We start from the raw sequence: 24,167 nt of genomic DNA on the forward strand, positions 1-24,167 counted from the left end.
TTTCTTAAAAGCCTGGATGGAACTGGAGGGTATTATGCTGAATGAAATAAGTCAATCAGAGAAAGACATGTATCATATGACCTCATTGATATGAGGAATTCTTAATCTCAGGAAACAAACTGAGGGTTGCTGGAATGGTGGGGGGTGGGAGGGATGGGGAGGCTGGGTGATAGACACTGGGGAGGGTATGTGCTATGGTGAGTGCTGTGAATTGTGCAAGACTCTTGAATCACAGATCTCTACCTCTGAAACAAATAATACATTATATGTTAAAAAAAAAAAAAAGAAGAAGAAGAAGAAGATAGCAGGAGGGGAAGAACGAAGGGGGGGAAATCGGAGGGGGAGACGAAACATTAAAGACTATGGACTCTGAGAAACAAACTGAGGGTTCTAGAGGGGAGGGGGGTGGGGGGATGGGTTAGCCTGGTGATGGGTATTAAAGAGGGCACGTATTGAATGGAGCACTGGGTGTTATACGCAAACAATGAATCATGGAACACTACATCAAAAACTAATGAGGTAATGTATGGTGATTAACATAACATGATAAAATTTAAAAAAAAAGGGCAGAGAGAAGGATCCATTCTAGGGAAAGATCTTGGTTGCCAAGATTCTAGTTCATTTACGTCTTATTCTAGTTTTATAAAGGCTAGCACCTGAGTTGTTCGCTGTATCTATAATTAATAATAAGAAAAATAAAAACTTTAGCAACCAAAATACGGTCGTTCTGTTCAAATGCCGGGGGAAACGCATTCAGAAAGCACTGGCATGCACATTTCTATCTTTTGAAAGGACTAGCATACACAGTATCCAGAGTCGCTCACTGTGACAAAATGATCACATGCATCCCTAATACCGTAATTCTGTTAACGTTTAGAACGCCAACCGTGGAGCCTTCACCCTTTAAATTTTTTTTTTAATCCTCTTCCGATAGTCTCTTAGGAAGGCAGTATTGGATAATAATAAAGAACGTGAGAGCTCTACAATCAGACAGAAGTAGGCCAAGATTTAACTTTGTGACTCTGGCAAAGTGACTTTACTTTTCTGTGGCTACTTTCCCATCTGTAAAATGAGAATTGAAAGTATCTATCCTGTAGGGTTATTGTGAAGACTGACTGAGATAATTAACGTTCCCCAAATGCAGAGCTCAGGGGTAGGCACACAGCTAATATGCAATAAATGGAAGGAGAAAAGAAGAGAAACAGATTCTTTACCTCCTCTTCCATTTTGTTCACACAGCTTTTCCCATGTTCAATTCTATTTCCCTTTTATGAATCCTGTTTATCCACCAAGGCCTAGTTCAAATGCCAAATTCCCTGTGAAAACTTGACCAGTAAAAGCAGCCACTTAAATATATTATAGCCGTGCATCAATAATAACTGTTAACACGCATCCGGTGCTTATTGTGTTTGTGGCAGCAGTGTTCTTAATGAGCCATGTGCATTAACACACCTAATCCTCCTAACGCCCCGTTAGGTAGGTACTGGTATTATTCTGTTTCGTAAATGAGGAGTATGAGACAGAAAGCAGTCTGCCCAGAACCACACAGTAGCTGATGGGCCGGGCTCTGAACCCTGCAGCCTGGCTCCAGAGCCCGTTCTCACCCATGCCACAGGCCTCCTCTGTCAAGTAAGATGAGTAATAATTGCAGACACCTTCGGAGAGCTGACAGTTTTATATTTAGTACAGCTGGAGATGTTTTCTACACAAGCTAAAATCATTCATGATAGATAGCTTTATTTACCTTCCACAGAAAATGCCTCTATAGTTCAGTTTCTCAGTCTACACAAAATAAAGGCAGGAGGACACAGTTATGCAAACAACTTGGTTTTATCATTTTTAGACTGCTAACTTCAGTCCAATTTTTTAGTTCACATGTCTAAAATTCTACCTCTCTTCCTCATAAGGTCTGGGAGATAATGGAGATGGATAATTTTATCCTCATATGACCCAAGAGATGGAGAATGCCTGATCACCTACTATAATAGACTGTCAAAACTGCCTGTTTTCTAATACTCTGTGAAAATATAATACAGTCATCAGGAATTATCATCTAATATTCTTGCCAATGTATATTTGCAGGTTTTGATTTTACACACACACACACACACACACACACACCCCATGTCACAGATATTTCTCGTAGATAAAAGATACTGATATTCTTCTTCAAACTACGGCAGGCTCAGGGGTATGGAACTCCATCTTATTACCAAACAAACCAACCCTGCAAATATGACCATTCTTCATGTGGGAGACAAAAAGTTACTATTCTCCCTTTTTAATCAAACTTTATAATACAGAATCAAGGGTAAGAATAAAACATACCTGCCCATGGGACAGCGTTTGGGTTATGTAGAAAATTATAAGCTCTTGAAAGAGAAAGGCTTAAAAGGAAACTACTGTTCCTCCTTTAATTACAGCAGTGCTATTTTTTTTTTAAAGATATTATTTATTTATTTGACAGAGAGAGAGAGACACAGTGAGAGAGGAAACACAAGCAGGGGGAGTGGGAGAGGGAGAAGCAGGCTTCCCGCGGAGTAGGGAGCCCAATGCAGGGCTCGATCCCAGGACCCTGGGATCATGACCTGAGCCGAAGGCAGACGCTTAACGACTGAGCCACCCAGGCGCCCCTACAGCAGTGCTATTTTATTTACCTGTTCTCTCAATGCATTTTGGGGGCTCTCAGATTCAGAACATGTTAGAACATCAACAACGAACTTCATGTGCTAGTTTTCTTAGGAATGGCCACCCCATCTCCCAAATACAGTAAAAAGGTAAATGAGTCAAAATAAACAAAAAATCGATGTTTCTATTTCCTTTAAAAATTTTTCAAAATTAAGAATTAATGAAATCTGCTCACTTGAGAGGAGAAATACAAGATCAAGTACTCTTAAATTCATCTCTAAATGGGTTTCTATTCAAAATAAGACATGCTGCTGTCATGGTGGCTTATCACTGGCCATGGGTACATCCTGAGGTCTCAGTGCTCTCAAGTGGCAGGAGCAGAGCTGTCAAGACAAGTCTTACTGGTCAGATATGGTCCGACATATGGCCTTCAAATTGGCTTAAGTTTAGCCCAGGGCTATGGCTGGGCGGCAAAAAAGCACAGGAAAGGCCAAATAGCAGAGACAACACAGTATATACTACACAAGGGGTCAGGCACTCAATCATGCAGGTAAACAGACTCCGAACTTAAGAGTCACTCAACAGACACGCACATCACTTACACCCACAACACACTACGCTTGTCTTATAGTGGCATTTAATGTATATGGTAACCGTTTGTTTACTTGTCTGTCTCCATACTAAGAGAGGGCCTGTCTGATTCATCTCAATTTCCTCAATCCAGGGGTAAGTATAAAAAAGCATAGATGTAAAATAAATATGCAACAGCAAATGTAAAGCAAACTGATGACACAGTCTTTTCCCTGGTTCCATATTTGGCCTCAAGAATCTCTCATCCTGCAACTGGGGGATAATAAAAACCAGGCTTATTTTAAATTTTATTTTATGTGTTTACATGTGACCCATTTAACCTTTCTGGATCTAAACTGCCTCCTCTATGAAAGGAATTAAGATTAAATAATTCTTAAGGTCCATTCAGCTCAACAATTCCATGATTCTATGATGAAATCAAGATCTGTTAATATTTATCAAATGCTTTCATGTGGTCAGTAATTATGCTCATACCTGAAACTAAAGTTGTGCTCTTTACAGCTGCTAGTCAACTGCCACACGTACTTATAAAAGAAAAAAAAATCCAGAAAACACTATTTTTGAAAATACATACAAGTGCATAAAAAATCTTAGTGAAATTTAAAAGACTTAAATAGTATTTGCTTTAGATAACACAGACTTGGCTTTGATAGAAACTGGTTAGGATTTTTTTATCAGGAAAAATAAGTAGTTTAATGTTTCCTGGGCAATGAGAAATCCAAGTGGCGCTAATGTATATAGCTGACTCAGCTACATTAATGTTTCCAAAGGTCCATGGAACATTTCCATCCAATATACATGCCACTTTCTTTCTTAAAACCCTCCCGTGGCTTCCCGCTGCACTTAGAATAAAATCCAATCTCCTTACTGTGGCCTGTAACACATTATACACACTGCCCTGACTTTTCTCTTCTCCAGCAGCATCTCCAGGCTTCTCTCTCAGCAACTCCAATGTGCCAACTCTTCCCCACTTTAGAGGCTGTGCACTCACTCTTCTCTCTGCCAGACACGTTTCCATGTAGATCACATACCTGGTTCCTTCGAATCCTTCTGGGGTTTCTACTGAAACACCACTCCCTCCAATAGGTCTTCCCCGCCGGCCTTCTCAGAAGTGGGCTCCCCGCCCCAGGAATTCTTTGTCTCATCTCCTTCATTTTCTTCATAGCTCTTATCACAACCTGAAATTATTTGGTTTGTTTATTCCTTTACTTGTTTGCGGCCTGCCTCTCCTGTCATAACCTGCCAGGAAAGAAGCTTTAAAAGAGCAGGAACCTTACTTATCTTTTTTACTCCTATAATTCTAGAGCTTGGAACAGGGCTTTTGTTTTTTTGTGGAGAAAGTGACAAAATTATTGCTTCAAAACGGGAATAGTAATCCTGCCTGAATTTCCAGCCTGCTGGCGTAGGCTACAGACTTTGGACTCAGGACCGCAACATCAACTCTCTTGCCTGAGGTTCCAGCCTGCTGGCCTAGCCTGTGGATTTCGGACTTGCTAACTCCCACAATCGTGTGATCTGATTTCTTAAAATCTCTCACTCTACACACACACACACACACACACCCCCACACACACACCCACACACATCCCTACACCTACCATATGATTGGTTCATCCACTCCACTCTTCGGTATTTACCCAAGAGAAATGAGGGCATACATCCATCCAAAGACATGTATGTGGATGTTCATGGCAGTTCTATTTTTAACAGTCAAAAACTAGAAATAACCCAGTATCGATTGAGAGGTGAATGGACACACAAACTCCAGTATATCCATACAATGGAATTCTACTTAGCAATAAAAAAGGAATAAACTATCGATGCATGGTACAACATGGATAAATCTCAAAATAATCATGTTGGGGAAAGAAGGTAGACCAAAAAAGAGTATAAACTTTATTCTAGGACATGCCAACGAATATAAGTGAAGGACAACAAATAGTGGTTGCCTGGAGAGAAATGGGGGACATTACTAAGAGACTTCTGGGGGTGATGGATATGTTCAGTATCTTGAATGTGATTTTTTTTTAAGATTTTAAGATTTTAAATTTTTTTTAAGATTTTAAGATCACAAGCAGACGTAGCAGCAAGCAGAGGGAGAGGGAGAGAAGCAGGCTCCCCACTGAGCAGGGAGCCTAATGTGGGACTTGATCCCAGGACCCTGGGATCAGGACCTGAGCTGAAGGCAGACCGACTGAGCCACCCAGGCATCCCAATGGTGATGGTTTTATAGGCATACATATATGTCAAGGCTTATCAAACTGTACATTTTCAATATGTGCAATTTACTGTGTTAACAATTTATATCTCAATAAAGTTGTTTTAAAAAGGTAGACATTTGTTAGAAGCCCTAAGGAAAACTTTAAAGACTTAAAGAATAACAAAGGCAGGTTTCCTTACTTGGGATCAATTGTCTACAGATAACCTAAAAGACTGCTTCATTCCCATCTTGAGTCAGCCTTTTTAAACAAGAATGATCTTTAATCTGGGAAGGGTAAAAAAGGATTAAGGGAAAAAAAAAAAGAAAAAAAGTAACTGAAGCCCAAAATAAAAAGGAGACAGAAAAAGAAGAAGGAATTGCTTTAAATTTGTATTTATAGATCAAGAAAAATCGTATCCTAAGACATTAAATATATCTCCAAGTTTGGTAACTTCTAAGGAATCATAAAGAAATACCATGAAGATGCATGTAGAATTCATGCAAAATTCTAGAACAGATTTTTTTAAAAAATATGATAAATAAGTAGCCAGCTTCTGTAACATATTTGCTCCTGGTCCTCAACCCTTTCCAATGATTCCTTCTTGGATTCCCTTCTGGGTTCTCGTCCCACCTGTCCCTTATATCCTGGCACTCTGCAGATCCTTGTTTGACTTCCATTCTCATCCCACAACAGGGCTTATAACCTCCCAGGGGAATCACGATTCCCTTTGAGAATGTGATGAACGCTACACCCCACAACAATGTATATTCACATAAAATTTTACATATAATTATTTCAAGGATTTCAAGTACTCCCCTGAACCTTGGGCATATATTCCTTAGCTTCTCACGGTGAGGAAATTCTTCGCAGAATCCCAGCCTGGGCTTTCTCTAATATCCCCATGCAAAGTGAGATGTACGCATAGCTGTGGTAATGGGAAATCTGAATGCTCACAAACATAACTGACATGGAACCTAGGACCTCGTATTTTTCTGGATATGTTGGTGAAACAGTTCAACTAGGTAGATTCTTAGGTTACCTAGTGAATGCTGATTAATAAATTTATGAAAGAAGTTTCTGCTGACTTTCTGTAGAAGCCCATCCTCTTACACTTTTTTTCTTTTTACAAAGGTGATTTGAATGAGGATTTAGAAAACCATGCTGATCAAATTTTGAATGATAAGAAGTTTTAACAGTGAGGAGCTGGATCACAGACCCAGTCAACACATTGACTGATTCAGCCTAGGGGTGAGGTGAAGGTCAGCAGAGTCCCAACTTCAAAGTCCTTTCCATACGTATATTCTCCTTTTCCCCAACTACCAATAACCTGTGGACACTGAATGCATTCACCAAAACTGCACTCTCCTTGAGGACAAGGCCTACATCTTCTTCCATGTCTTATCTAGTACCTCGAATGATGTTTAGCATCACATTGCGTTTGGGATGTATTATGTTAGTGTTAACAAATGACTCCAAAATCATGGTGCCTACAACACAAGGGTTTATTTCTCAGTTATGTTAATAATTTCTGTCATGGATCGGCTTCAGCTCTGCTCCATCATTCTGGGACCCAATCTGAAGGTGCCATCATTCTGGGACTGGCTCTAGCTAAGGGATACTGGTTCCATGACAGGAAAAAAAGCCACTAGCAAAACCACAAGATGGAATTTAAAACATCTGCTCAAACAAGGAACATGTCACTTCCTCTCACATTTTATTGGTCAAGGAAAGCCAAATGTCCAAACCTGATGTCAACAAAGGGGAAATATAATCCTCCTACAGAGGGGACCCTCGTAAAGAAAGGCAACAAATTCTTTTTAACAATAGAGCAATCCACCACAGTGCCTTACCAATACAAAGTGCTCAGCAACTGGCAGTAATTATTTATGTGCCAGGCCACAAACACCAGCGGGCAGAGATTGTCCTCTGTCTGGTTCACTGATGCACCAGCACCAGAGTGCTGGCCACAGAGTAAAGGGCATGTTAAATGCTTACTAAGTGAGCAGTGATAAGAAGATGAGCGTGGGATCTGTTATCAAAAAACCAGTGACATAGTCCCACATCTGCCAATTCTTGATTTAGTGGAAAGTCATTCTCTCTTCTGATTCTTGGGGGTTGTTGTGAAGATTAAATTAAAATATATGTGAAAGCACCATGAAAACTGTGCTGTTTTATAGAAATGTTAGCTCAAATCTCCAGATAGTCAAATGGGATGAAATCTGAAAAAGACAAATTCATTTAAACTTTTATGGTAATGCCAAGACCTCATATCCTGCATTTACTTTCAAAGATCCAACTGGCAAATAAAGAATGAGAAAGATTAGACTTAAAGCAGCCCACGTGAGAAGGAGACAAGGTTTTAGTTGACCAGAAGCTCAATATGATCAAAGGGTAATGTGGCTGCCAAAAAATGTAATGCAAATTTCAGCCTGCATTAATAGAAGTACAGTATCCAGATAATAGTTTCATTGTATTCAGAGATGGCCAGATCACATCTGAAGCAGTTGGTTCAGTTCTGGCCACTGTATTTGAAGAGGTATACTGATGACCAGACTTTGTCATGAGTTAGCGAAGTGGATGGAGAAAGTTCTGTAAACCATGTCATGTGCATATCTTTTGAGAATTAGCTTTTTTCCCCTCATTGTGGAAAAAAAAAATGATTCAAGTAGGATTTAATAGTTGTTTTCCAATACTTGAAGATTTATTGTAAGAATTTATTGTGTGTTTCACATACATAGCCCTAGAATGCCAAGGATCAGTAAGTGAAAATTATATGAGAAATAGACTGAGATCAATGAGAAGTTCTTTCCAACAATTAGAAACCTTCTAAAACAAGGAAGGGCGGAGGACAGCATGGGGGAGGATGCTATTGAGAAGAAAGAACTGGGAAAGTCATACAAACCCATCACACTCCTCTACGTAACCCAGCATATCTGCAGCATTTGAAAACGCCCAAATAGTATTTCTCTTTTCTGACATAATAATAATAATATTAATACTGATAGTGACAATGAGGAACAAGAACTGAGGTAGGAAGTAAAACAAGAAGTTGTTTGGCCTAACAAACACAGAAAGGCATGCTGTTGAAGGGAAATGAAATTTCAAGGCCAGACAACATTAAACACGAACACAGTGTCCTGGTTTGTACAGAGGAAATAGGCTTAGTCAAAATTGTATTTATTCTAGAAGTTGTTTTTCTTAGCATGACCTACCTGCTATAATTTTCAGGGAGGTGCAAAAAATATTTTAAAAGTTCCTCCAATGGCACTTAAGCAAAAATTGGCTAATATTAGACTAGTGTTCTGATTACAAGATGATACTAAGTGTATCGATCAATTCGTATAAGCACTCACATTTCTCATGGCAGACTGTCACACTGCACACCACTGGCATTTTAAAAATGGTCCTTGCACTTACTTTGTTTCCTCATTCTCTTCAAAATCCAGCACTTTTCCACTCTCATTCCAGCATTCATTCCCACGTCTTCCCTTCACCCTCTGGTCTGGCTAGCCGGTCACTAAGCAGTATATAAAGACGAATGCCTGATTTATCTTTACACCATAGTTCCTCATCTGCAAGTCACCCACAGTTAGCAGCGAACACTCAACACTGCTTGTTAAATTCCTTCCTTTAATGAAACAGTTTTTAAAAGTTACCCATTATGTCTTGTGACACGGAAGAAAGAAAGTCAAAGGAGGCTGTAAGGACAAGCTGGCTATTATTTGTTATAAGAATAACCCACTCTTTACAAAGTAGTATCTTGGAATACAATTTTCTTCTTCCCTTAACATTTTCTTTGCATCCTAAATGGGCCATTTAACAGGATTTTATAGTGCACAGGATTTTCATAGAACACAGTACTGACACAAATGACTGACATCCTACTGATTTCCCTCACTGTAGGAAGTAAATGTAAAGAATGAGAAAAAAACAGGTTCACTGACTAATTAAAGTAAATGTGTATGTACCTTTCTGGAATAAATGTAAATTCGGATTTTAAACAATCTATTATTCCAAGCCAAAATAGTAAAGGAAAGTGTAAAAAAGGAAAAAAGCTGAAAACATATCCTCTACTAAAGGAGTGTGAAACTTTAGGACTTATTTGGTACAGGTTAAGGCTTATTTAAGAACTTGTCACTGGATTCTTATGCTTGTTATTTCTCTCCCTCCTCTCTTGTGGGCACTACCAAGCATTGCACAGGTCATGGGAACATAATGCTCTGCTGCAGAAATCAGGAGAACATAGTTTCAAATCTCCCATGTCCATCCGTCTGACAGAAACCGTCTACACTCCACTGGGAGACCAGAGAATGAGTCAGTAAGGGGATAAAACAGTTGCTAGGTAAAAGATATAGCTAACTAAAAATGTTGTTTCTTTTCAATTAGATACTCACATATTAAAGCAATTATTTTTAAATGATGCACAACAAACATTCATTTGTTTAAACAAGAAGCCACGAGAAATCAAGTAGAGCTAACATTTATTGAGTGTTTTCTGGGTGGTAGGCATTCCCTTGCGTGCTCAACATACATTAGCTCACATATATACTTCATCATGGCCATATAAAGCAGTATTCTCAATATCCTCATTTTATAGATAAGAAAAAGGAGGCACAGAATGGTTAAGTAACTTGCAGAAGATCACACAGTATTGATAGGCAGGAAAGGGATATCAATTTAGGCAGGGCAGCTCCAGGGCCCACTTTTAACCTCTATGAGCGGGCATCAATATATTATATACTTTGACATATGAAGGTCTTGAATCTATTCGCTTTAGTCACATTTGAAGAAATTTTTTCATGGGCAATCAGGACTGTATAAAATTATAAAATCTTATTTATTTATTTAGATTTTTATTTACTTGACAAAGAGAGAGAGAGAAAGAGAGTATGAGCAGGGGGAGCAGCAGGCAGAGGGAGAAGCAGGCTCCCCGACGAGCAGGGAGCCTGATGCGGGCCTGAGACTCCAGGATCATGACTTGAGCCGAAGGCAGTCGCTTAACCAACTGAGCCATCCAGGCATTGTAAAATTTATAAAATTTATAAAATCATTGTTACAATGCTTTCACAACCAACTTTTAGGATTAGATAACTAAATCCAATACAATGCTTCATTTAAGACACTAGAACTTAATCTCATCTTTTGGCTTTATTATACTCCATGATAAGTGCAACTGGGTGCCTTTGACATACTTAGCCTGACACTACGTCATTAAAAATACTTTGCACAGACTAGATCTGGGATGTTTTATTCACATGAGTGTGTATTAAACTAATTCTACTACTTCTCAAATTCTAAATGCAATTATTCAACAGGCATTTGAATACTTAATGAACACCAAGTAGTACAGATACAAAGATAAAATTAGATGGGCTCTGTTCTCAAGGGAGCCCACAGTTACAAAACAATGAAATAAATGCTTCTTTGGAGCTGTGACCAAATTCCAAGGGAGCAGAATCCTGTCTAGCATGGTAAGAATGATGGCAGCTCCCAGTGCAAAGGCATGGAGATGTAAGAGAACATTTTCCTCTCAGGGAATATCAAGCAATTTAAGTAGGACTAGAATGAAGGGTTTACATTGAAAGCGAGAGAAAGAGTGAGAAGAGATGAAGAATGAAGCTGGCTCTAGATAAAGAAAAGTCTTCAAAATCATAACAAAAGGACCCAACCACTGTAAGGATTTAAGTAGATCAGTGATAAGATCAAATCTGCTAACAATAGTGGTTATCACACTTTTTAAACAATAGAACCCTGCTCTCAAAAGAAACCTATGTAAACTTCCATACTTAAAACTGATGAAAGTAAGACTACACTGGTTGAAATTGGAATGAACCTGCTTGACCTCCTCCAGAACCTCTTACAGAATAGATTCAAAACCACTGCTTTAGAGAGAAAAATTAATATATCTATACAATTATGTTCTTTTAAAAAAAGATTTATTTACCCATTTGAGAGAGAGAGAGAGAGTGTGAGTGTAAGAGTGGGGGACGGAGGGGGAGAGGGAGGGAGAGAATCTCAAGCAGACACCACAGATTGAGGAGCCCGAAGTGGGACTCGATCTCACGACCCTGAGATCATGACCTGAGCCAAAACCAAGAGTTGGACGCTCAACCAACTGAGCCACCCAGGAGCCCTTACAATTATGTTCTATTTACCTCATGCCTCTCCCAATGTGATTCTAACTTCTCAAGGATTCATTCTTGTAATTTCTCTTCAATTATGGAGCTAGGCATACATAAACTAAGTGAACAGTACCAGACCTTAAAAAAATCAATGACAAACTGTTATAATACAGAAAAAATAAGATAATCAGCCTGTTCATCCTTCAGTTAAACTATAATTTAAGTGACCACATTGTCTAACCTAAAAGTTAGGATTTATGGCTGGACACATACTAACTAGTGTATTTATGGCCACAGGATATTCAAAATTGGTACAGTGTTGGGAAATATAGAATATATGATTATAATTGATATAATGTAATTTTTTCAAGATTGGTAATCTTGAATTTTCTTAACAATGACTTTGAATCTGAAAATCCTTCCCCACTTATCACTTGAGCATCTGTTCTCCCACCTTATAAAATGTGGAGCTATACATGGGATCGCTGAAAATGATCATCAGTGTAGAAGTGCTTATCTTTCTCAGCCATCAGCAATAATATATAAACTGATTAAAGATTCCCATATGCTTCTCCTGGCAGTTTGCTACTCTTGACTCTTCACAGTCAGAAGTGCTAATAAAAAAGCAAGGTTACAATCTGAAGGAAAAAGTATATAATGATTAATTTAACACGTTTTATATTAAAACAAGTATATTCCCTTTATACAACTAATTTAACCATACCATGCTTCTCTTTACCATTATCATCTCCATTCCTTGCAGTAATGTTCTCGGCAGGGTGGGAAGGGGGGTACATAACCACTTAAATCATCTCAAAAGTGTTTAAGTGCTTTCCCCTTTATAAATTGTAGACTGATTAAAAACAGATGTTCAGAACAGTATTTAACATATATTAAGAGTTACAGAACAATCTCACTTTTCTCCATCAGATAAGACACTAGGAAAAAAAAAACTACCACCACCCTGGGCCACTCTATCATGCATTAAAATTTCCTCCATACTAAGTGGCTAAAGGCCAACTATTGACAATTATTAAAAGGAGGAAGAGGGGAAAGAAGCACAGGCTATAAATTAAATCCTTCAATACATCATCTGACCAATGTGTATATTTACTTACAGGCATGGTTAACAAAGGGTCCTTAAACAGACACAATATAAATGTCTTTATAAGGGAAAAACATTTCCATATGATATTATAAACTCAGTCCAATGTTGATCATTTCTGGGCACAGTCTACACTACCTAAATTTGCCAAAATTGCTAACTATTCTCCTATAAATTTGTTTAGGATAAAGACAACTCTCTGATTATAGCAAATGTAAATTACATCACATGCTCCAATTAAAGTAGTGCATTTTATGAAAAGAACTTAATAAATCACTCATTTCCACTTCTTTCAAATATAAAAGTGTGAAGACTCCAAAATAGTCATTAAGAACAAAGTGCCTTTTTTTTTTAAAGAAAAGCTTTTTTAAAAAATAAAATACTTAAAAGCAAGCCTATAAAAACACACAAAAAATCCTCATATGTAAGATAACAATCAAAACAATACCTGATATCAAACACTTAACTATATATTCAATTAGAAGGTTTCACTGTAAAATTTTCATCCTCTGCCCATTTAAGGGCAAGTTGTTTTGAAAAATATTCCATAGACAGATATTTTTAAATGAGACTCTACACCTACTATTCTGATTTTAATAATACATCAAATAAAGTTAGAACAAATGTTAATAACAGTTAGAAATATTAAATTACACATACTGTATTTACCTGTCCCTGCAGTAATATAAAAATGTTTATAAAATACCTTAAGATAAATTTATATTTTCCTCTAGTTTGTGAAAATTGCAATAACCTTTCTATTTATTTTTTATTATTCTGTTCAATTAGCCAACATACAGTAAGTACATCATTAGAACCTTTCTATTTAGTAATATCTTGTGATTAAAGCATATTCAGTAAGTGAAATTCAAACACTCTCCCAGATGGAACAGCTGTGAGAAGATACACAGAGCAGTTTTTACAAGAGAACCTTCTATTGATGGTGTAGACACCATCCAACACTAAAAACTAGCATGACTGGAGTCTAGAAGATAGAAACAAGCAAGAGTGAAAGAAAATCCTTTAAGAAGAATGAGGAAAATACAATTCACAGGAGGATCTATAACTCTGAACTCTGCCTTTTTGGTTTTTCAAACTTTTGCCTAAATTTCTATAGATTACAAGGTCCAAACTTCTAAAAATCCCATATAGAAGATTTACATATACGTATCAGTATTAGGTAATATTTTATGCTTAAGAAGTCTAGCAAATATTATTTAAAAACCCAACTTTAAAGTATGTTGTACTACTAATTGTATTTTATAGGAAAGAAAACTGGGAACAGAAAAATTGAATGACATTTTTAAAGTGATACTGAGTTAAATAATGAAACTGATAACATAAATCATCCTTATGTTCTAATTAAAATTTATTATTATTATTATTATTATTATTAGAGAGTGAGAGGGGAGAGGGGCAGAAGGAGAGGGAGAGAGAGAATCTCAAGCAGGCCCCAGGCCCAGCACGGTAGGGCTCCATCTACCGGAGACCATGACTTCACACGAAATCAAGAGTCCAATGCTCAACCACTGAGCCACTCAGACACCCCTTGGCACAAATATTTTCAAGCCAAAATAGTCTACTTAACTTTTTTGCATGTATTTAAAATTTTTTTTAATTACATGCCCTCATTACTAATATATCCAAGTAATAAGGTTTTTTTTTTAACCTCACCAAGCTCTAAAATTAGCAATCCTTTGAGACAATGCCTAGGAATTTTTTTTTAAAAACTGAAAAAATTTCTTTTAATATCACATCTTCAATCTTCATTTTTACTCACTTGTTCAACAGAGGAATTAAGAGCCTGTACTAAGAAATCAGTGGCATCATTCAAGCTGTTCCCTCAATTTTTATAATATTCAATTATTCTAAGAGGAATAAAACTGTGCCCATTATCCCAAAGTTGGGCTCTCAATCCATATTCAGCAGAATAATTTCTTGCTTTCTGTCTAATGCACAAAAACAAAACAAAAACTATTAAAGCACTCAAACACTTTGATGCTTTGAACACTTTTACTCCCGTATGCTTAGCTCTTTTCCTTTAAATTCCGTCTCTAAAAATAAGACCTCTCTAAAACTGGGGAGAAGTGTCACTCTTATGAAGCCAGACATGAATAGTATAAGGCAAAGTAAATCTGATTAATTATCCATAATAAAGTTTGTGCCCAGTTCCTTCCTTTACCCTGTACTCCAACATAAAGTTTGAACTAACCCATAAGCAAGTTCTACTTTTATTAACTAACATTCCTTTTTTGTTTTTACATCACCCAAGCAAGATGATTTCAGAATGAAAACTCTTGAAGTACCCCATTCAATATCTCCTGCGATTCCAAATAAACCCAACTGCACTAACAAAAAGAAAAAAAAAAAAAGCTCCCTGGAAAGTTTAAAGAGTACATAGTCCTTCTTTTATCAAAATAGAATTTTTCACAAGTGACCCAAAGAGAATTACAGCTTAGGAAAATCAAGCCTTTAATTCTGAGGAATAATTTGCACGTAGAGAAAAATTCAAGGTAATGGTTTTCACTGCATGTGGACTTTAGACCAAATCTATTTATTTTTATTTTGCTGAAGTCTGGGTATAACCACTTGTCGGCCTATGCTGCGGGACCACCATCCTAACAGTATCTTACAACAAGGTGTTTTTGATATCTTAGTAGCTACACTACCTTGGATGGGCTTCCACACAAACCTGACCATAACATTTTGGCATTTTAATTAGGTTTCAATGTACTCTTTAAATGGCATAGCACAAATCAGATGACAAGTTTTCTAATCAGTTAACACATTAATAGGTAGCATACAGCAGCATAAACTTGAATTTAAGAAGCCCATAAATATTTTGTCCCCACTTTTGAGAAAGGGACAATTCAAGAAACATACTGATAAGTCTTACATTATGCCAAAAACCTATTCCTAAATTGCTGTATGCCAAACGATTTTTTATAAATCAAGTCATGTTTGGTAAGTACCACGTAAAAGGGATTATTTAAAGGCAACTTTTAGTGAATCCTTTTTGTAAAATATAGAATTCTCATGTAACTAACCACTACTTAATTTGTTTTGTAATCTTATACTCGTAAATATCAAATTTCTTAGAGCACAGCTGCTTTCCCAGGCCAAATTGATCCCAGTATTACTGCCCTTCTTATTTCCCAAGCTTTAAAAATGTCACCCAAAAAGCCATTTGTCAGTATAGACTATACAAGCAATACTAGAAAAGGTGAAAAAGGAAGTTTAGTGATTTTTTTAATGTTAAAATAGAAAGGTATGTATTCTCCAAAAAGAAATCAATGACTTATTTTTGGCAGTGAGCACAATAAATTCCCAATAAAAATGATTTAAAAAAATCAAGATACGCACATCTCAAATCTCTCTCCCATGTCTTTATCACTTGGTGGAAATTCAAGAAGTTTATCTCCCTGAACACATGACCTCCATGATGCTACCAAGGTCAATGAGACCTACAGGAGGGGCATATGCTGAGTAAGTGCTGATTTGCCCAAATCTACAGTTCCCTTTAAAAACAGAGAAGGAAGGATGAAAAAAAATATTTATATATTACAGGAAATGATGTTTTAGGTTGTAACATTCAAATAGCCCATTACAGGATTGTTTACAGACATAAGTCAGCAACAGCCAATAGGAGCAAGACCTCAAAAGGGCATCAGAGCAGTCAGGTACAAAAATTGCTGCACAGAAAGAATTAACAAGATCCCAAACTGAATAATCCTCCTTTATATCTCATACTGAAACTCTTCGGTACTTTGGGTACATGCCACAATCACTCAATTTTGAAGTGAGGGTTTTCTGTTGACAGAACTTTTTGAAAATGACAAATAACAGAAGATCCATAATCAACAGAAGAAGCTCCCACGTGTCAGAAATGCTCAAGTAAGGAGCAAGTTTGCATATGCTGGGCCTGCCAGTTAACACTGAACTCACCAGGTGTCCTGGTTGTTCTCTTATCCTTCACAGAAGACTCCTTCAGACATTTCCTCAGCTGTCACAATCCTGCCCCTTTCACAAACCACAGGTTTTCTTGGATGAGATTTAAATTTTAAAACACATTACCCACCTGGTATAATCTGCTTAAGACTCAAAAAATCCTTATCAATTTGAAGTTATTATATTTGAAGTATCCAAGGAACTTCCAAATATGAAAAAAAGACATGTCAGAGCTAGCGCCTGATAATTTAAAAGTGACTTAGTGGAGAGCAGTTTAACTGGATCACTCATTTTAACGTTTGGTAAGTGCAATATAATAGCGGAAAATTAAAGAGGAAAAAACCCAGCAGAACCACTGGTTATTCACAATCAGCAAGGACTGGGCTGTTAGCAGTCTTCCAAGTTACTCAGGGAAGCTCCTGATTGGTGGGTGGCACTGGGTCAATGTGATTACTTAACCCTGGCAGTTATAACTAAACTCCACTCTGATGAGCCCCAAAGCTTATTACAAAAAGGGGACTGCCTGAGCATATCAAGTACTACAGTGTCGTCCTGTTTTTCTCCCACGGAACACGGAGCCTGACACCTGAAACTCATCCGACAGACATATTACCGTGTTTCGGTGCTTCAGAGTTTTGTATTTATTATTTTAAAAGCCCACTGGGCATAGACTCAGTTGGGGGTGGTAACGTGAAAGATTTACCCATTTCCTGCATACCCAGGGAAGAACTCATGACCATGCAAGCAGTTCCCTCTCTCCCAAATAACTTTTTTATCATTTGGTCCTAAAATAACCATAAGAAACAAACACCAAACATTGGCATGGCAACGTCCCCACATCATGCCCTAGTGCTACCCACAGGCGGATTTGTTCATCTCTGGTCCCCATCCAGACGGGTCCTCCCGGTCCCTCTCCCTTCCGTCCGGTCCTGCCTGGCTTCCCCGAGTTTTGCTGTAAAATCCGCCACTTTCGCTGGCCGGGGCAAAAGCACAGCCCCTCGTCCCAAGGGCAGAGTTTCTCCCAACTGCCCGAGGACCGCGTCCGGAAAGCTTCCAGCGGACACCCCTCTCCCCCGCCCCCCGCGCACCTTGCCCTGCCCCTCGACCCCTCCCCGCACTTTACCAAGCCCCAGTGAGGGGCCCACCTGCCTCCAGTCGCCCGACCCCACGCCCGGGTCGCCCTGTCAACTCCTACCCGGCGGCTGCACTCCCCTGGTGCCGAACCCCCCACCAGCCTGGGACCAGATCCCGAGGGGCAGCGGCGTCAAAAAAAAAAAAAAAGGCCCCCAACAGGCTGACCCTGCGACGCCCCCCAGAGGCCGGGTCCCGAGCGCCTGTCAGCGTCCCCGGAAGGGGTCAGGCAGGGGGCTGAGAGCTCCCCTGTCCTCTCCTGACGCCCTTTCCCCCACTGCCGCCGCACTCACCTGAGGAGCTCTCGTCGAGGGGCCGGGCGAAGGCACCGGGGGTCGCGCGAGGAGGCCGACCGCCCGCCGCGGCCCCCACCCTCCCGCGCCCGCGCCCGCGCCCGGCCGGCGCGCGCCCCAGGCCCGACGCGCGCCCGGAGCGCCGTGGGGAGGGGGCGCGGGGACGCGCGAGAGCCGAAGGGGAGGAGGGCCCGGGGGGCGGGGGCAGGGGGCGCGGTGAGAGCAGCGGCTCGGCGGCGTCGGCAGAAAGAAAGCAGCCTCGGCCGCGTCCGTCATGGCGCGCGGCGGCGGCGGCGGCGGCGGCTCCCTCGGGCCTCCCCGCTCCCTCGCCTTTAGTTTGACCTTTCCCTCCAGTGTGTCTGAGGGAGAGCGGCGGTGCGCGCGCGTGTGCATGTCTCTGTGTGCGCGCGCGCGCGTGGGGAAGGGGCGGGTTCGCTCCCCGACGCCTGACGTCACTGCCATGGCAACGGCAGCCCCGCCCCTCCCCTCCCTTTTCCTGTCCCCGCCCCCGGTGCACGTTCCGGGGCCTCACGTGCTCACTCACACGCACGCACGCACGCTCGGAGCGCGCGCGCCCAGAGCGCTTGGGTGCGGGGGGTGGTGGGGGGGAGATGGGAGGTCATCTGGGCCTCTTCGCTGATTCGCTGAATTTGACCAATCCGGAGAGAAGGAGCTGTGGGCGAGGCGGGCCCGGCTGCCGGAGCGGCGTGAAAAATTTCCCCAGGCAGAACGAAAACCCTTGGAGAGCGACTGAGCATGCCCGGTGGTGGAAGGGGCGCGTTCTCCGGGAGTTCAGGCAGGAGAAGGGAGAGGCGGCCAGTAGTCGAGGGGAGGGCACCCCCGGCCCCAGTGTGGGGGAAATTAAGCCCCAGGAAACCGGGACTGTGTGATGTTAGGGTCAGGCGACTTCGGATTGCAGTCTGGCCTTGCCCCTCTTGCTGTGTAACCTCGGATGTGTTACTTAAACACTCTGAACTGAATGTCTCGAGTAAAATGGGGTTAGTAAAGTCTACCACTGTAGTTGTGAGGATCAGAAGAGAAGTGGAATAAAGAGTATAGCATAGGGAATGTCGTCAGTGTATGTTGTAATAATGTTATATGGTGACAGGTGCTTACTACACTTACAGCATCATCGCTATGTCATATACCTGAAATTATCATAACACTGTGTGTCAATTATACTTAAAAAAAAAGAGAGAAAGTGGAAAACGCCTACCTGACATATGGTCAACCCTAAATACTTAGCTATTAGTATGGCGCCCACGACCTCCTTATTTTACAAGTGGGGAGATGGGATGTAGAGAGATTAACATTAAATGTTCGATGTCGGGTAGTGGCAGAGACCCAGGCTTCAAGTTCAGTACTCTGTCCTACATGGCCTTCCCTCAGGGAGAGTGGAAAGAACATTCCAGAAAAACCTGTAACGAGCTCCCTTTGTTATCTGTGGATCCCTTCCATCGCCCCGCTGACCCCATCCCCATACCCTAAAAGGTGTAGAACACTGGACATAAGGGCTGGATAGCCTTGGTGCAACTTTTGGAGGTCACTTATTTGGCTTCTCAATTTGCATCTGAACAAGCAGTGGAATGGTGCTATCCTCAGTTCCCTTGGGGCCCCTAAATTTCTTCTAGCGTTTTGGTTAAAGTATAAACACAGTAGCAAGGCGCTCCAGGTCCTCACAACTTCTGGCTCGCTGAGGAAAGATTAACTCCGTTAACTGTCATCCTTCACCCAGCGTCCACCGGTGGGCAAGATGCCTGTCCAGCCCCTAAGGAACCTGCGGCCGCAGGGCTGTGTGAGCACCTTACGATTCAGACACACTGGTGACCTCATCCTTCACCAGACTTGTGCTTCTGGCCTTTTCCTCTAACTTAGCTCTTAATCACTTCCTGCCTCATGGCATTTCTTGAATGTTGTAGTATTTTTAACTCTAGATTTGCTGTTGACTTTTTTCATTTTAAGTTTTATTATTGAAGTATAGTTGATATACAGTGTTGTATCAGTGCCCGGTGTACAACAGTGATTGACAATTCTATACGTTACTCAGTGCTCACCATGATAAGTCTAGTCACTACCTGTCACCATACAACATTGTTACCATATTATTGACTATATTCCCTATGCTGTAACTTTTTAAAAAGTGTATGTCTGTCTCCTTCTGTCTTAAAGCCCCAAACCTCTTAGTAAAGGACATCACCCTGTTCCGTAAACATGCCCTTATGTTTCCCACTTTGCAGGAATTAATTCGCTTGACTCTACCAAGTTCCAACTGAAATGTAGTCTCTTCCAAAAACTCTTGCTGGATCTACTCAGTTGGAATGAATTAGTTCCTGTTCCACAGCAGTTGGTATATACCCTGCTTTGGACACTATTCCTAGTAGACTTTGTGTTCTGTGATTTATGTACAGGTCACATAGAGAAAGCTTTTCTGAACATCTAGATGGGGGTTGGCTGTTCCTATTCCTTGCTCCCAAGGCATCTTATGGTCTAGTATTTCACTTATCACCCATTCCTTTAAGGCTTGATTTATTCGCCTTCCCCATCAGACGTGAAACTCTTTAATGGCAGAAATCGTGTCTAGTTCCACTTCGCATTTCCAGTGTCTCCCTTAGTACCACAACACTGCTGAACAACTAGCTATTGAATGGCTGAGTGGGCTCCCTGCCTATTTCGTAAAGTTCTTGAGGGCAGACTTTATCTTGTTTATATTTATAACTCAGACCCAAAGATTTTCTGGGAAGTTATGAATTCTCAATAAATCTCGGACTACTCTAAAACGCACCAGAAATTACATGGTCGCACTCATGCAATGAAAGAAGGCTTTGGCAGTAGCGCAAGATACTGAGCAGAGTGAGAAGCAAATCTAGGGGAAGAAGAGGTCATAGCGTCTTCATAACTGCGGCTGTGGGCCTAGAATGAGAGATTTTCAGCTGTTGTTAAGGATAATAGGCAAATTATTCCAACGTGTATCAGTGCAGTTGCTCCCAGGAAAAGGGAAAAATTATGCAAAGAGGAATCATGAAAAAGAGATCAAACATTGTTTGCTTAGTCTGAACTGGTAACATTTGCTCCTTTGTCTAATTTGGCACAATAATCTAAAGCCCAGTGGTGTTCTGTATGTAGCTTTGTTCTCTTCTTGATACGCTATTTAACTCACTACGCGTGTGTTAAATCCTCATTGAGCCCAGTCTTCTTATTCCTGATCATGTTCGAGGCGCTGCCAAACACCCAGTAGCATGAATCGTTCTCAGTTTATGCCCATCTCCATTCTGTCCATTTGGCATCCCGTGATCTTCCTCCTGAGCGGCGGTGATAGCCACAGAGGTTCCCCAGTGCCTGGGCCACTGCCTTAGTGTGAGTCCTCATCTCTCCCATCTGGACAAAAATGGAACTGGACTTTTCACCTTGTCTTCGGTTCATCCAGCCCCACTTCCGCCGGACCCCAGACTGCAGAGGGACTTTTCCAAAGGGTAGAACATTGAGCACATTCCCCCAATAGCTTAACTGTCTTCCTGGCTCCTCTTTGCCTCTTCAGGAAAGAGACCACCTCTTCGGTGGCTTTTTATAATTCATCCTCAACCAGTTTCTTCTGCCCTGGCTCCCACTACCTCTGCAAGGACACAGATTTTGAAAACTCGCAGCTTCTCATACCTGTCATGTTCTTTGTGCACACATGTTCCCCTACCCAGAATTCTCCGCTCAAGCCCCTCCACTAGGTTAATCTCATCCATGCTTTCTAGGCCTATGAAAACAGTCATGCTAACACCCTGGTGTAGCTCTTCTCATTCAGTGTTGTAAATACACTGTAGGTATTGTCATGTCTTACCTTCTCCACTACAATGTGAGCCACTTGAGGGCCGGGGCCTTGACTTACCTTATGTATGTTACTCTAACACCCACCAGGGTGCCTGACACATAATAGACCCTCAGTAATTTATTGAACCCGGGCTCCTGGGTGGCTCAGTGGGTTAAGTGGCAGACCCATGGTTTGAGCTCAGGTCATGATCTCCCAGTTGCGTGATTGAGCCCTGCTTCAGGTTCTGTGCTCAGTGGGGAGTCTGCTGGAGATCCTTTCTCTCCGCCCCTCCCGCCGCACACGCGCACTCTCTGTCTCTCAAATAAATAAATAAATAAATAAATAAATATTTAAAAAAATAATTGCTTATTGAACCAATGAATGTATTATAAGCTCCGTGAGGGAGAAAGCTATTACATGTCTTTGAGCCTTCACAAAGCCATGCCCGGTATTACACAAATAGTAAGTAAGTGCTTAAAATAACAACCAATGAATGAAAGGGTAGTAATGAGGTATTAAAAACTGACCACGAATCAGGGACTAAACTTAATGTTTTCCTTTTATTCCCTCAGTTAATCCCCTAGCAGTCCTATTTAGTAGAATGTTATCTACCTTCTGCAGATAAGAAGCCCAAACTTCAGGAGGGGAAGCCACTGGGCCAAGGTCACTCTATTAGCTGTTGTCCAAGCCAGGATTTGGTGGCCAGTTCATCTAATTTGGAAATAGACCATTCCGGAAGGCATTCTACTGATAGTGATGGTGGTGCCGCTGCTGGGACTTTTACTTTTCCTTATCTCACCTGTCTTGTCATGACCAAAGCCTCCTACTTTTATCAGAGAAATTGGTACTCCCTTTGCTCCAACAGGAAGAAATGTGACTGCATTACATGCAGAGAATATGCACAAGTCAGCCTAAATGGAGTGGCCGTGTTTTTCCTTTTTCTTTGTTTTTCAGACCTATTTTTCCATAATTGAAATACAAACTACTTAGTTTTAGAATACAGATGTTGAGCATGAAAGGGTAAGGTGTTTAAAGTTGGCCTTTGGGATATGAAGGACCCAGCTGAGGCCCTTTTGGAGACATTTGGAAAATGAAAACGTCTTTAAATTAGTAGCATTGTGAGTTCATGAAGAGTTAAGGTGAATCTTGGTATTTAAAAGGCAATCCAGTGGCCCAGTCGGTTAAGCGTCCGACTCTCGGTTTCAGCTCAGGTCATGATCTCAAGGTCATGAGATCAAACCCCGTGTCAGCATCAGGCTCCATGCTTAGCACGGAGTCTGCTTAAGACTTTCTCTCCCTCTCCTTCTGCCCCTCCCCCCCTCAAATAAATAAATAAATTTTATAAAAGGCAATCTATAAAAAGTTGGGTTAGGAAAAAAACATTATGTGAGTATTTGTGTAAGTGCCTCAATTACAAAGAGGAGAAGGACATTCGGTTCCTATCTCGAGGGACTCTCTTGCTCCAAGATTCCTGAAAGGCCCCTGGAGTGTGAGGGGGGCCCTAGCAGAGCTACAAACACAGCCTTGGCTGGAGGGCACACTCCCCGATCTGGGAAGGTCAACATCTCTGACCAGAACAGAAACTTGTAGGGGAGGCAGTGAATGAGGAGAAAGGGGGAAAGTGAGAGCCCATGTCTCCCCATTTAGCCAGGCCAGCTGCATCAGTCGTGGTGATGAATAAGGTGAATCAGCTGTCCTGTCCTCAGAGCCTGTTAAAACTGATTCATTAGGGACGCCTGGGTACCTCAATCGGTTAAGCATCTGGCTTCCGCTCAGGTCATGATCCTGCGGTCCTGGGATTGAGCCCCACATCAGGCTCCCTGCTCAGCGGGGAGCCTGCTTCTCCCTCTGCCTGCTTGTGTGCTCACATGCTCGCTCTCTCTCTCTCTCCCTGACAAATAAATAAATAAATATTTTACAACAACAACAGCGCACCTGGGTGGCTCAGTTGGTTAAGTGACTGCCTTCGGCTCAGGTCATGATCCTGGGGTCCTAGGATTCAGTCCCACATTGGGCTTCCCTTGCTCTGCGGGGAGCCTGCTTCTCCCTCTCCCTCTCCCTGCCACTCTCCCTGCTTGTGCTTTCTCTCTGTCAAATAAATAAATAAAATCTTTAAAACAACAACAACAAAAAACACAAGTGCATTGGAGTTAGTGGCTGTGTGCACATAGTGCACTGCACAACCCAAGGGGGAGCAATTAACGTGGGAGTCTATGTGAATGACATCACCTGGGGCTGTGTTCAACCTCCATAAACATATATAGCAGTCCTGAGTGACATGTGCGAGGCACATTTCTGTCTACTTGGCAATTTATAGCATCCTGATTCTATCTTTGGTAATACAAATAAATA

At 41.1% G+C, this 24,167-nt stretch overlaps 1 long non-coding RNA gene across 1 annotated transcript in view; it reads right to left on the reverse strand.

The window, feature by feature from the left end:
• LOC115937703 (uncharacterized) overlaps nucleotides 1-18,000 on the reverse strand; it is a 26,372-nt gene extending 8,372 nt beyond the window's left edge. Inside the window, exon 1 of the long non-coding RNA XR_004072946.2 lies at nucleotides 4,251-18,000. This is a non-coding gene — a long non-coding RNA (uncharacterized LOC115937703). The remainder of the gene's footprint in view (nucleotides 1-4,250) is intronic.
• Between the last annotated feature and the right edge of the window lie 6,167 nt (nucleotides 18,001-24,167).

The sequence above is a fragment of the Leptonychotes weddellii genome, chromosome 4, assembly GCF_054177405.1.
Source record: "Leptonychotes weddellii isolate Sample4059 chromosome 4, ASM5417740v2, whole genome shotgun sequence".
NCBI lineage: Eukaryota > Metazoa > Chordata > Mammalia > Carnivora > Phocidae > Leptonychotes > Leptonychotes weddellii.